Here is a 14,639-nt window from a genome sequence, read left to right as displayed (position 1 = left end):
AGAAAAAAGAGGAGGCCTAACAAGAAATCACTTCTCTTTTGACCTGAGATTGTAAAACTTAGGGATCATTCTGGTACTGTGTAAGGCTAATATTACAGCAAACAGCACATCACAGCAGCAAGTAAAAAGAACTGTCTTTTTTTCTGCCTGTGCACTGAGTGGGCTGAGAGTTTTTATTTCATACTCCATTTACACCTTGCTGAGTGATGCCATAGAAATGGCAGAAGTTTCACCTCCTCCCACTTCTGCAGTAGCACAATATGTATAACAGCAGCAGCTCCCACACCACTCACTGGAAGCTCAGGCCTGATGCCAATCACAGGTTCATATCTACTTTTCCTATGTGACATTCTGAGATACTAGAAAACGTATTTTCTCATTAAAGCTTGTTGCAGAACTAACAGCTGAGTGAAAAGCAGCTTGAGAATTTTAATCATGTAAACTAAAAACACTGAAGTTTTCCTCAAAAGCTCTTCATAAGGAAAAATGGGCGAGCGAATTAATGTAAAATCTGTTTAGGAAGATGCCTAAATGAAGAGGACAAGCATTTGGATGTAAGACAGAGAGTCTCAAGCAAACAGAAAGGGCTGAAATTGTATATCCTTTGTTTATCAGTATCGGTTCACTGATGTAATGGATGAGTGATTTAGGGTTCTACTTTGCCACAGAGCAATGTCTAGATCACTCAAAGAAAAAGTGCAACTTAACAGAGTTCGATGGCAAAGTTCACTCTATGACTTACTGCACAGAGGAAATATGCCAAGCAGAATTGGGTGAGAACTGTTTTAGAGTGATTTCTATGGGGACAGGAGATGTGAAAGTGTAGAGGAAGGCCCTCCAGTTGAGTCATGAGGTTCAGAATAGATCCCCTTGCTTTCTAAACTCCTTCTCACAGAGGAGCCTAGGTGCAGCTGAATCCAAACATAGCCCCAGACTTGATCAATGGTTTAAGTCTAAGAGACAGAGAGGGTAAAGGAAAACAGGTGAAAGATTATATGTATTTATGGCCAAAGGGTTATATATGTTCACCCAGCAATGTATATTGCTTGGCTAGGATTTCAAAGTGTCATTATTCTGCATCTCAACCTCCTTACCTCCCCTCCAGGGGCCTGGTGTCAGGTTGCTCCAAAGTCAGGATCCTAGGTCTCTCTAAACAAACTCTCAGGCATCAGAGTTTGTAGAAATAAATAATTTAATGGAGTAGTACAGTAGCAGGGTTGGCTTGTGCTGGGTGCCTTCAGAGTGGTGCCAGCCAAGGACAGAAATCCCTGGGGTTTTATACCCTTACAGACTCTTTACCTGCCCCTCACACCTTGATTCAGCCCAAAAGCAATATTTGAGTCTGGGGTCTTCTTGCTTCTCATTGGATCTTTTTCACTGAGCTCAGATGAGCCTTCATTTTGTTTAACTGTAGATATTGTCTATAGTTCATAGCCTTGAAGGTGTCCTATTTCTTCACAGCAAAGTGCAGAACAGGTTTTATCTTGCAGATGTCCGTAATGTCTTCATGTTAGCTTGGAAGTCATTTTCTCCCCAGTCAATTCTGTTCTTCCCAGCAAAGTGCAAACCAGGCCTTATTTCACAGATGTTCACTGTAGTCATTTTGTTTACATTAAGTAGATGCAAGTTTGGTAAATATGATCAGAACTTTACAGCATACAGCTTAAGATTTCAGCAAATTCATCTTACTAGGTAACATGAAACAGACAGTATATTAAAAATCACACAATCTTATAATTTTAAGTGATTCATTCTACTTAGTACACATTTACTTAAGCTACATTATGAATATCAATCTCAAATTCGGCTCATCCACTGATCTGTGAGAAGTAAAAGATCATTGCCACACAACCAGCTTGTTTAGCAGAAAGAGCTCAAAGTAGGCTCACCCAGGCTGTCATATTTATAGAATAAAGTGGTTGGCTCATAGTCAAATTGCATACAGTGGGAAAAGTATGCACAAGACTCCTTGCACCCATAACTTACCCGTATTCAGTGTGCTGCTCTGCTTCCTTGTGAGTTTCCTAAAAGGAGTTCTTGGCCCGGCTGCAGCTCAGGCCTTTACCTCCTTTGGATTCTGTACCAAACTGCTGCTGCTTTGGCTGGGGGTGGGGGGTGAGCGCATCAGACAACTGAAAAGGTAGCGAACACCACTTGTGTAAAACTAGAAACTTTCCAGAGGACACAGAGAAAACTCTTGGTAAACAAGGTCAGAGGGCTGTTGGGAACAGCCAGTGCCACTCACAAAAAGTAAACTTAAGAGGACTGAGTCCTGAGCAAGCCCAAGAGTTCTGCAAGGTGCTCAAGGCCATTGCTTTAGCTGACAGTTTCAAAGGCAGCTAATCAATCAAACAGAGGTAATGAAAGGACACTGCTCGTAGGCCAAACTGTTCTTCACTTTGAAACCTTCAAAAAGCAGGCAAGATGCCCCATAACATTAGTAGTGAGCTCAGAACTCTTGTCACTTGGGATAATCAGTTTGAAACTGGTTGATGTTGGTAGTGACTGAGTACTGCTACTTCTGCCAGATACAAGGTGTTCCAGATTTCTTCCTGGTGCAGTTTTTCCATCAGCACAGATTAATTACGTACAAGTTACCAGAGTAAACTTTGCTAATTAACACTCAACTAGCAGTTGCACTGAAGTAACCAAGAGCTGAAGCAGTGAATCATTTGAATAACTCTTACTCCCATACCCTATCTATGTGAAATATTTTTTCAGGAAAACTTTCATACTACTTTTCTACTGTGGCAGAGGGAAGCATAACAGGATCACCATTTCAGACATGTTTGTCAGTGAACCTTGTCTGTTACAAGCAGGAGGGCTGACATATCAGTCTGTGTACATTACAGTGAAATAGTGTTTGTAGAGATAAGTAGCAGAGATTAGAGCTCTGAACATTTGAGGGATTCTAAAGAAGTGTGACTGTCATGAATAGAATGACAATAAAAACCTCAGTGTTTGCATGAGCAGATTATCTATCCACATAAGAAGTATTCTCTAGGTAAAATGGTTGCATTTTAGTTCTTTTTTTTTTTTTTTAAAACTTTTATTAAATCTAAAATTTAGAAAAATTAGTTTTGAAATAAAAAAAACTAAAATTTCCTCAGTTAAAAAATGGCAGATATTTTGACTAAAAGCTTTTTTCTAACAATTCCTTATGTTGGGGAATCCATCAAAACTGGACATTAAGACCTGATTCCAACAAATAGTAATTTGATGCAAAAACCAACCATTTGTCAAAATATTACCAGCTCAGTATAGATATTAGCCACATAAGTAAATGTTGTTGCCCTGACAAATTATAATTGAAGTACATTTGCAAGCTATTGCAAATGAGCATATCTAGTAAACAACAAAATGAAGAAGGTACAGAGAATTCGTTACCAGGAAAATATGCTGCAGATTTAGGAGTTCTACATGTCGTAGAACTTTACGATGTCATAAAGGAGCCCTAAGTTTAGTTTTCAGAACAAAGCATTCTAAGGCCTATGATTCCATATTGTTAATATCACTATTTTTTCAGTATATAACTATATAGTTTGTTTGTAGCATCCTTTCTTGCAGAGCATCAGGACTCACACAGTGCTCTCACCCTCAGCATGCTGCAGGGGCAGCCACCTTTCTTTCATGTCTGCAGTAAGAGGTATCTTATGGATCTCATTACTGTGGTCCAAAAAAGCCCAGGAGCTGCTTTGATGTACAGAGCTTGAGTGTCTTGCCTTTAAAAGAGCCCTGCTGCTCCTTAAGCCACATGCATGAAAATGCCTTGAAACTTGGACTGCCTAAATCAAAGCCAGACAGCTGGCAAATCTAGCACAGAACCAGTAAAAGTGGATTGCATATTAGTGACAATGTGAGAGGCTGTTATGTCCACATCTGGATTACTCTAGCTCTAAAGCCTAAAACGAGTCATCAGAATTCGCAGGGTGCAAACAGAGACATCCTATCAATAACCCATATCAATAACCCACAGATTTGGAAGCATAAGCTGCTACTCAGATAACAGGGTCTTTGCCTCCAGGACAGTTAGGGATTCCACATCACTCACTCATTGCCCCACCAAATCCCACCTGCAATGTCTCTCACATGAGCACACAGACCATCTGACAGCTGAAGAAACAACTGCCCTGTAAGAGTAAATGGCAGCTGGTCACATTCCTACTGCCAGAACAGACTGGGAAAGGAATTGCACAGCAACTCACCAGACTGAAGAACTCAAAGAGGTGCCAGATGAGGAAACTGGCAAGGACAGTAAACTTAGGCCACTAAGTGAATCAAAACCGAAAAACACATTTAAAATGGTAAAGGGAAAAATATCTACAGAGAACACCAAAAAAACATTTACATGGTTAGCCAATGTGGAAAATCACTGTTATACTCCTATGACTTTTCAGTCTTTCTGGGAATACTGATCACAGACAGCCTTTTGGAGTTTGATATTTTTATGCAAAGAGAATTCACAAAAACCTTGAAAAATAAAGGCTTAATCATCCTGAATTAGATGCATTGAATATACAGTCCTGCAACTCTGTCAGATTCTAAGGGAATAGTCAAAAGCGGAGTTGAATGGTCAGAGGTTTAGGCTACTGAATTTACACAAAAATTGAAAGTGAGCCTGCCAAAATTGCTTTAACTTTCAAATCCTCCCATATCCATTAGTTGTTTAGAAGAACTTGCTTGACTTTTTGGATGTTTTCACACTACTGCAAATGTATTTGGAAAGGCATTGGTTGATATTCTTGATGTTCTGAGATTCAAAGCCCTCCAGAACTATTTTCGTTTCAATAAAAGATCAATGGCAATACAGAGTATAGGTTTGCCTTATAACATACATTAAAGTTAACAGCCACCAATTAATTTATTAGGCGAGATGGCATGGAAGGGTGCTGCAAAGTCACTTGAAGGGTTGATACGATTTGACAAACTAAGAGCAAATACCTTGGGCAAGAGGGATTAGCTGAATTAGAATTTATCACAACGTGTGAGCTTTGACATCAGTTCCAACATCTGACCTTATGATTTATTTCATTTGTAATCTCTTCTGTTTTCCCTGTGTGTTTATACCATTTCCACTGTAAATGGTCTTTATTCAAAAAACAGAAGTAGCAAAACTCTGCTTAACTCCAACTAATTTGGGGAGCATAGGATACATCTGATTTTCTTATGTTCTTTCCTAAACTAAGCTCAGTGATCAAGGCAAGGAATACCATGTAAATAGACTGAAACACAAAGGTTCTTTTAGTAGCAGAGTAGAGAATGCTACAAATGTGCTTCCTGTGCATTCAAAATCCATTGAAAATGTCATAGAAAAATAAAATATCTGTATGGAAATGCTGAATTGACACAACAATATCTAAGAACTGTGCAAATATAGGTGCTCTGTGCTTTTAGATGCTGTTGCTTTTTACAAATTTTCCAGGTAATGACTCCTGTCTTGCATGTGTGACATTCTCTTATCCTTAAACTGTATAAACACAAAACCAAAAGAAATACATAGCACTGGAAACATCAATTATATAATTGCATGTACAGCTGACTTAACAAACAAACAAACAAACAACAACAACAACAAATTGAAAAAAAAAGCCCTGATAGAAACAGGCATTTTCCTATTAAAATCTTCAGTTTATTCCAAAGCCACTTTTATCATCAATGACAACAAAGTTTAAACAAGATGTTGTGAACAGCCAGTTTTGTCTTAGCTAATCATCACCTCTTCCCATACTCAGAAACAGCCAGAAATTGATGGAAAGGACATCTGAAGTTATGATGTTACCATCTGTGCCAGAAAAAAATTGTTTGGGAATGTATTAACCAGAACTGCAATAGTTGTAAATGATTTGTAGGCTTATAATTTCTCTGTAGGATTTCATAATTTTTAAATTAAAAGCATGTACTTAAAAAAAGAATATGCACATACTGGCTGAATGGCACATACACACACACAGATAGTTCTTGTTTCTCCTGTCTTATTCATCCTGCTAATATGTTCGAAGCCAGAAAATACACAGAGTAATAACGCGGTAAAAGTGAGCACTATGACCTGCATTGTATTTACAAAAGAATAGCATGCTACAGTTTTTGCAAATCAATTACTTTCTTTTCTCACGGTGAAAGTTTCTTTTTCCTATATAATACGTATTTAATCTCAAAAGAGATACTCATTACTTCTACGGCATAAATGACTTGAAAACACGACTAAATCCCTGGACTACAATTTTAAGGTCACTGGCATAAAACATTTCTTCCATCTTCATAACAGTAACTTTCCGAAAGCTATTACTAAAATGAGAACAATTATATACAGTTTTAAAGCATTTGTATCTAAGAAAACTGCTTATCAGTATCTAGATACCATCTTCCATAAAGTTCATGGATCAACATGTTGCCTCCAAATGCTGGGTGTAGCCTTCACATCTTTGATTTAGCTGACAGATGTGCATAATCTCAGACCATTGGTTAGCTCCCTTGTAGCTAAATAGTGCTTCAAATATGTGTAGCAAAACTATTTCAGCCATGGGAGGAGATTCAGTTCACTACATTTCCTCCAGATCTGTATGTTTTAGGTGACAGCTTAGCAAGGATAAAAACTCTTCCTCTACTCCAACTTTATTCCTCTTGCTTGATCCAGATTCTGGTTCTGTTTTGTTCCAGGGGCCATCAATGTCACAAATGTTTGAGTTTAGGCTTACAATTCTGAGGGCTTTAGAGTTTAGCCCATAATATTTACCTTTTCTTCTTGGAACAACTGTTAGGCTGGATAAATAACTATTTTGAAGTAATATAATCAATGAAGTATAACAGAGTAAATGATGCAAAGCAACAGTTATATGGAAGAGCTACATAGTGGGAGATGACAAGGTACTTCGTTCTATGACAATCAGATTAAAATAACTGAAGACTGTAAAGGTTTATTTTGTTCCCTGCTCAGGTTCACATTTCAGAAACATAAACTCACAGAGAAGAGTTTTTGTTGAAAGCAAATTCTGTACAAAAAAAAAATCAAGCACCTCCATTGTCAGATCTTGAAGTGCAGCTTAATATTACCAGTCAGAAACCCAGCAAAGGCTTCTTTTTTGAGGCAATGATGTTTACATTAAATCTAAGAAAACTGATGATTACAAATAAATTGAATTTCAGTTGTAACACAAAGGCTTGATCTTCACTAGTGATGACTGAAGTCATATTAAGAGCAGATTAAGTCTCTCAATAGGTGACTAGCTCTATGATTAAACTTCTACTGGTTTTGCTTGAGACTTCTAGTGCCAACACGCAACAAGCAGGTTCCTACAGTGGTACAGGTGCATGAAATGAAATGCTTTCAGTTCACCTGCTTCTTTGTCCAACAGAGGGAAGACCCTTCCCAACACTAGGTGCAACCTTATACCTTTTGCTTCCAGGGCAGCAGCCACAGCACTGGTTTCACTTGAGGGTACCAGTGGGTGGCCTGACCCTACTCCACTCTCTCCCCTTGCAGAGGTAGCCTGGCCTCTTGTGGCAGAGGCGCAAGAGCAAGCCAGACAGCACACAGGGGAGCGATCTGAGCGGCGTGGGCAGTAAGACAGTTCATTACCTGCTGTTGCAAAGAAGGCTGAACACTGCTTGTGGTGAAGGCAGCTGGGGACTGACTGTGATCCTACCGCATCAAAAGATGCTGGGATTGGGCCTCCAGCTGCAGTTCCTCCTGCTGCAGGGCTGAAGGCAAGAGGGATGACTATGCTGGCGCACACACCTCAGATTAGGTGCCCAGTTCTCTGCCATTGCCCCAGGGCACCTGGAAGATGCTTAAGGGGAATGAAAAGAGAATGCAAATCTGATCAATGATGACTGAGACTGAACACCTATGGAATCTGAACAAAAAGCTGCCTTTTCATATAAACATCCTAATTTCAGTTTAGCAGACAGGTACAGCTTCTTCACAAGCCTGATGTAGATCTGATTATTGCTGATAACTCCAGCTCTGAGGCAGCAGAGAGCAGGCTTCTTCACCCCCCCTGCACATTACCACCTGACAACTTTACTCCTCTCGATGGCTCAGGGAAAATTCAAGGAATCATTTTGTCTCTGTCTCGCAAGTCAGGGCACAGATCTAGACTCACCTCAAGTCTTTGGAATTTGTGACTGTTGAATTCAGGAAACCTTGTTCCAGCAATTACAGATATTAATATAATAAGGAAACAAAAATGCCTTTTCCGGCAGTGGCATGGTTCTTATTAAGGTCTTTCCTCCAAAATCTTTCACTACTTCCATTCACTTTCTATCATGCATATGTACTCATTGAAAAAAGTACATTCAAATCTTGGAATTTTGTAAATCTCCGAAACAAATCCAGCCCTACCAAGTCTCCTCTACTCTGCTGTCAGCTCAACAACAACTCTCTTCTAATCAGTGGTGGACCCAAGGTTGCACAAACCTCCCACTATAAGCAGCACATTGAAATAAATATTTATCATTTTAAGAGAGAAAATAAATTACTTCAAAATGTTTTTCACCAGCCAGGCTCAGTGTGTCATCCAACTCATATAAAAATGGATGTTTCTACACAATTATTTGTACTTTGGACTCAGCTGCTTCATCTAATAATTGATGCCTCCCACTCACACGTTTGCATAGGTTCTTTAGCCTCTTCTACTAGTTAGATGGTAAAAACTACATGTGTGGATATGTAGGAGTTGACATACACATATACATCCAGGACAAGAATGTTTATTCAGAATAAATGATTTGTCTCTAAAGGAAATGAACTAGCTGGGTTGATAATTCATCATTCAAATAACTCTAGAACTCCTGAGAAAAACAACATCAGAGATAATACATGGAGTGAAATGCTTTTTTTCAAGCATTATTTCTCAGTATTCATATAGCCTGCTTAACCAGAAAAGAACAAAATGTCTCAGCCATATTTCACTTAATCCACTGAAAAGGCTCATACGATAAAAAGTAGTGGTTTTATTTTCCAAGCAGCTCAACTTAATATCATTTTGGAAAGTCACATCTTCTAAAAAATCCAAGATCTGGAAATCTGAGGGCACAAAAGGGATTTTCATAGTAAGAACAGCTTTTCCCTACATCATCCTTGATAGGACTTTCATTTACATCAGTATATTAAGCCCTCAATGAGACATTTTTCACTCTGGATTGAGGTACTGCAACATTACATAAGCACTCACCCCATTGCCAGAACATGGGTAAACAGCTTGCTTGTAGACACAGTCCATTTAAAAGACAGCTGAAAGTGCCAAGTGAAATTATTAAATTCCTGTTCCACAAGTTTAATATTCAAAGAACACAGTCAATAGCCATGATCAAAAAAATGCATAAAACTAATCATTTTAATTTAGTTTTGCCCATTGGTCTTAGTTATCACTATTACTGAATATTTTAAATATAAAGCAGTAAGTGTGCCAGACATTGTGTAAATATTTTGCAGATATATTCATTAGCAGCCAGCTTCTATCCTGAACAGCACCTATATGCTGCAACAGCCAAGGCAGACAAAAGGCAGTATCAGTGCAAGAGCACGAGGTGAGGAAATTATGCCTGAAGGTTAAATTTCCCAATGCAGGAATGCTACTTTAGGAACTGAATTCAGTGCCTTCATCCCTATTGACGATTACCCAGCTGTTTTCACTGAGGACTTGTTTCCATGTGTTCATAGATGGTGATAGGGCAAAGCACTTACTCAAAGACAAATTACAAATTTGCTGTTGTACCCGGGTGAATCACCAGGCCTGACGAGGGCGCTGACAAGACTTTAGTCCGCTCACTGCCACACTCACGTGCACAGCCATGCTCTGACATGAGTGTTGACACTCAGATTTTAGCATGGTTACGGTTAGACCTGTGAGACTGAAAGGTTCCAGGTTTTGCAGTTGTCCCAAAAGGGACCACAAAGCAGAGGCGAAGCCCACCGAATTCTGGAGGAGTGCTTTGCTGCCTGGGGTGCGGGAGGGTTCAGGCACTGCCCTTGGCGGGGCACGGAGCGTTCCTGCCCCGCGGCGCCCGCCGGTGGCGGCGCTCGGCACCCCCGGGGACGGACACTGGCGGGTCACAGAGCCAGAACGGGCCGGTGTGTTTCCGTGCACCCTCCTCCCGCCACCGGCACCCAGTACCTGTTGGCACGGTCCATACTGTACCTCAGCTAAACGGTGGCAAAATATTATTCATCCAACCGAAGGAAACTATATTATTTTATCTTGTTTCGGCTCCTCGGTGCCTGAGTTTTGGCAGTGCCGGCGGACGGGGAGCAACGAGCCCTGTCCGGGGGCGGGGGCGGGGGCGGGGGCGGGGGCGGGGGCCGGGGCCGGGGCCGGGACCCGGTTGGCGGGCGCGGTACGAGGGGTCACAGCGCCATCTCGTGGGCGTTGCAGAAACTGCAGCCTCGCCCCGCGCGGGTGGGCGCGGGCCCGAGTGCCGCGGGAGCCAGCGCGTGGCAAGTACCACCCCCTCGCAACCTGTATTTTAGAGCTGAACTTGAGAGCTGGGGAGTTCTCACTCCGAGCTGTCCTGCGAACCTTCTTTGTGACGCTTCAAATGCTAAGACTGCACTTGCAGAAATGTACTCGTAATACGTAATTCTGAAGTTCCTGGAGGGTTTTCCTCCATTTCTGAGCAAACCTAATCTGTTTCCCGTTTTTTTGTTTTGTTTTGGTTTGGTTTTTTAATTTATTTTTAACTATGTTGTAATTTTATGAATATATTTTGCTTTTCTATTCTAAGTAAACACAAGCTTTTGAGTTCTCTAAGTGAAGCCAACATGCACTAAGCTATAAAACACATACAGATGAAAAACATCAGTCTGTGTTGTCAAAAGTTTCCTTTCTCTTTGATGGAAAGATGTTCTTATTATCCAAGATTGCTTATTCGCAGCCAACATCTTTCTAAGGAAGACAATTTTGCATATATTTCTTCTATGTTAGAGAAAAGGAGTGAGTTACTACAATCAAGTGATTTCTGAATTACAAGAGCTGCTTGTAATTTTTATCAAACAATGTGTATCTTAATTTTCAAACTAAATTACCAATGGTAATACCTGTTTAGGTAAGGAAAAAAAAACTTCTTTTAAAGCCCCAGAACAAGTAAATAGCATTAGGTTTATATACCAGCAATGGTTAATCACCTTGTGACTATGATTTTGAAATTGGATCAGCAAGGACTTACAGGCCTGGAACAAGGAGAAGAATCACTTCTTGAATGCTGGGGAATTACTTGGGGATAAGGGTAACACAGTAAGGCCACTTTTAATGTGGACTGGAACATTTTTTGATGCATGACATGATATATCTTCAAGGTGCAGTCTTTGCTGCTTCTGTCACCTCAGACTTCTTTATAGTTTGTGAGTTCAGAAGATGTGGGATCCTGCCAGCGAACCTGGTTTTGGGTACTACACACTTATATGCAGAGTAAACATGACTGAGTCAGGACAAAGCAGAGGTTGGCAGTGTCCAGTGTAACTCCTTCCCATTATTGCCCTTCTGCTATAGAGAGTGCCCCAGGCCCAGCCTCACTTCAGGGAATATAGCTCTTCATAGAGCCATAGAGCTAAGACCAGTTCTGTTAAAGCACCAAAGATGCAGACAAGGTGAGGCAGGGCACTAGGCTCTAGGGCATAGTCAGCATCACGGGCCACACTGCTGGCTGGTGGGAAAGGATTACATTCACACAAGTATCATGTAATCCTGCATTTTTTTTTTCAAGAAACATTGTTAAAACTTCACTTGACAGAAAACTAGGAAAAATCATGGTACCTGCTTACTTGAACCAACACTACCATTGAGAGACTGATCTGTTTCCAGCTCCTCAGGAGGTGTCCAGGCTGCCAATGACCTGCACAAAGACCTACTCAGTGACTTACCAGAGCAGTTCTTTTGCTGCCCAATAGCCATGCTCATTCAAGATCAGTCAGTGGGAGAAAAAAAGGTTGGCTGTCTTAGAGGAAATGATAAAATATAAGGAACTGGAGGTTTTGATAAAGTATTGAAAGGCTCACATGGAAGGAAAAAAAATAAGTTTTGACTCAGAACTTCCCTGCATATTCCCTAGGCAATGAACCTTGGCATATTTGAAACTACTAACCCCTGAGCACCAGGAGCACCTACTATCTCAGAGACAGGTTTGTCAGATTGCTCAGACAACAAGCATTGAGGTGTACATAATTGCTAACGAGATGGACAAACTGGACTCAGCATGGGAAGGCAGGCAGCCTGGAGTGTACCAGCTGTATAATCACAGGACTGCAAAAAACAAAATGTGGCCTGTAATGTACATACTGCCTCAGCTGGTGTTAAGGCATTCATGAGGTAAAAACCCTTTTGATCCCTCTTCACTAGGAAACAGAACTTTACCCCAACCAAAAATTAAGATTCATCAGATTCGTTGAGTAAAAAAGAGGAATTCTCATGGAAATTTCTACCTGGGAAATTCCCCCTTCTTCACTGAAATATTTTGAATATAGAGACAGAGAAGGACTATGCAAGATACCATTAGTATTGATGTTTTGCATTAGTTGAAGGAGAGAACTGATAATTTGGTAAAATAAAAACTTTCTCACCAGTAAGTCTACATATGTATACATAAAAGTATATACATACATGCACAGTAGACAGACATGCATATATGTAATTCATTTATATTTGTGTAATTTAGGTATTGTAGTTGTGTAAGTCTGTCACTGGCATCCTTGATTCACTTTGACAGCAAAGACTGCAAGAACAGCACAGTATGGTTAACATGCTCATTCAGCTGCAAGGAGTCTCGAGTTCCCAGTCTTTCTCCTCACATGTTGTTGTGTACTAAGCAGTGTGAAATGTATGATATTGTATGAAATTTGATATCACACTCTCAGTCAGATGCAGAATACAACTTTTTTTGTTTCTAAGAGTTCAGCACAGTGTTCCCAGTGCTGAGTTTTGAGAACTGAGAGCACAAACTGCTACAGTCTGGGCTAAAGAACTAGTATTGCTAGTTTAAAGACTAGAACAAACTTGCACCCTCAGTGGATAGATAGAGAGGTGATCACGTAAGGCACCCTGTCAAAGAAGTTTCACAGACAAGTTATTTGTAGATGATTTTCAAAGACAAATTTGAGGATATAGCAATCTACTCCTTGGCAGTTCACAAGTGAAAGACACAAAAATAACGAGCTAAATTTGTTGACTATGCTATTTGTGGGTCTTATTATCCCTGTAGTAATGTCATTCGTTTACAGAGATGTACTCTCTCTATATATATATGTATATGCAGATCACATATATGTGCATTTGCATTCTTTCCTACACTTTTGTATCCCAAAATACTCTGAGATCACTGCACCTATCCTTTTTTACCAATATGATATCTTTATAGGAAATGTAGGCATCTCCCTATAGTCCTTTATCTCACTGAATAGATACATGTCTGAAAACTTTTCAGGATTAGGGCCAATATGCCATTTTAGCAGCAATGTGCAATCACACATGGCAAGCAGATCAGCAACTGAATGCTATAATGGCCTTTTGAGCAAGGGGCTGACTCAGCCTGTCGTACAGGGTTTCCAGTCCAACTCCATATCCCCCGTTCTGGTGCACCGTTCCAGTGGTGACAGGTTTCTGGGTGACTGTTCTGTGGCTCATGATCAGCTGGAGGCTGGCAGAAGGAACTGCAAAGAAGCTCTGTTCTGCAAATAACAGGCTGCAAAGAGAAGCCAACGTGAACAGAGAGTGTAAATAAGATGGGGAGGAGGATAGTGTCTGCCAAAAACAACATGAGGCTTTAAAGGCTTGGTTTCACTGCTAAGAAGCCCAAGCCCTAGCTTTTCCACCTCTAAGTGAATCAAAGACACAGCTGATCCCTCTTACTCCATTTTTTCCCACACATCGATCTCTAAGAAAGGTTATCTCACTTCTTTGTGAAGCTTTTAACAGAGTAGTGAATGCGATTTGAAGCAAGCTGAGAAACACTGTGTTCCAAATACCAATGCCACTTTCATTTCCAGCATTCAGGACATCACCTGTGGTTAGTAGCATCTTGCTAGAAGGAAGCATGGACAAGCCAACAATGTTACCTGGAATAATTAAGACACTCAGCTTTTGCTCTCTTGTGAAATGCCCTGAAAATTCTGCTTTTGTTTATTTTTTGAAGGGGATGCGCAGTGTTTATGCAACCAGAGAAGAACTTGATCCTGGAAACAGACACAAGGAGAACATGACATATGCAGCAGAATTTGCTCTAGTACCCTACCAAGATCTGGAACATCAGTACGAATTGTGGCAGATCCCATTTACTTCCCTTAGTAGACTTTTCATGTAGTAGGGATCCTAACTGTTCCAATTAGCTCTAGGTGAGATTTTGGCACACCATCTGTGTGACTGAGAAGGTCTTCTAATTTGTTTGGGTAGTCCTCAGGCTTCCAAAAAAGCTCCTGCATATATGTTTATGAAACACCAAGAAACAGAAATATTGCATACACTGCGTTTACTTCCCTTTGCAGACATCTAGAGGATACCAGCTGTCCAGCAAATAAGGGCTGAAAAAAGAGCACTACAACTTCAGCCTGAAGTGCTGAAGAGAAGCATGGAGCACCCAGTGCAACTGTGATTGTGAGAGGAGCTGGTGCAGAGAAACCTGCCGGCATGGAAGAAAGTGAGTTGGAAACAACA

The 14,639-nt window shown here is 40.5% G+C and overlaps 1 long non-coding RNA gene across 3 annotated transcripts in view; it reads right to left on the bottom strand.

Annotated features, from left to right (window-relative positions):
• The window catches only part of LOC110358669 (uncharacterized), a 40,874-nt gene extending 26,701 nt beyond the window's left edge, over positions 1 to 14,173 (bottom strand). Inside the window, exons 1-2 of one of the 3 annotated variants that reach the window (XR_010472922.1) lie at positions 10,140 to 14,173; positions 9,174 to 9,232 (exon numbers count right to left, since the gene is read on the bottom strand). This is a non-coding gene — a long non-coding RNA (uncharacterized LOC110358669). The remainder of the gene's footprint in view (positions 1 to 9,173; positions 9,233 to 10,139) is intronic. The other 2 variants (XR_010472921.1, XR_010472923.1) reach the window with 2 other exon arrangements.
• Between the last annotated feature and the right edge of the window lie 466 nt (positions 14,174 to 14,639).

This window comes from Columba livia, chromosome 5 (genome assembly GCF_036013475.1).
Source record: "Columba livia isolate bColLiv1 breed racing homer chromosome 5, bColLiv1.pat.W.v2, whole genome shotgun sequence".
NCBI classification, from domain to species: domain Eukaryota; kingdom Metazoa; phylum Chordata; class Aves; order Columbiformes; family Columbidae; genus Columba; species Columba livia.
The sequence above is the reverse complement of the archived record's forward strand: the minus strand, read 5'-3'. Positions and strand labels throughout refer to the sequence as shown.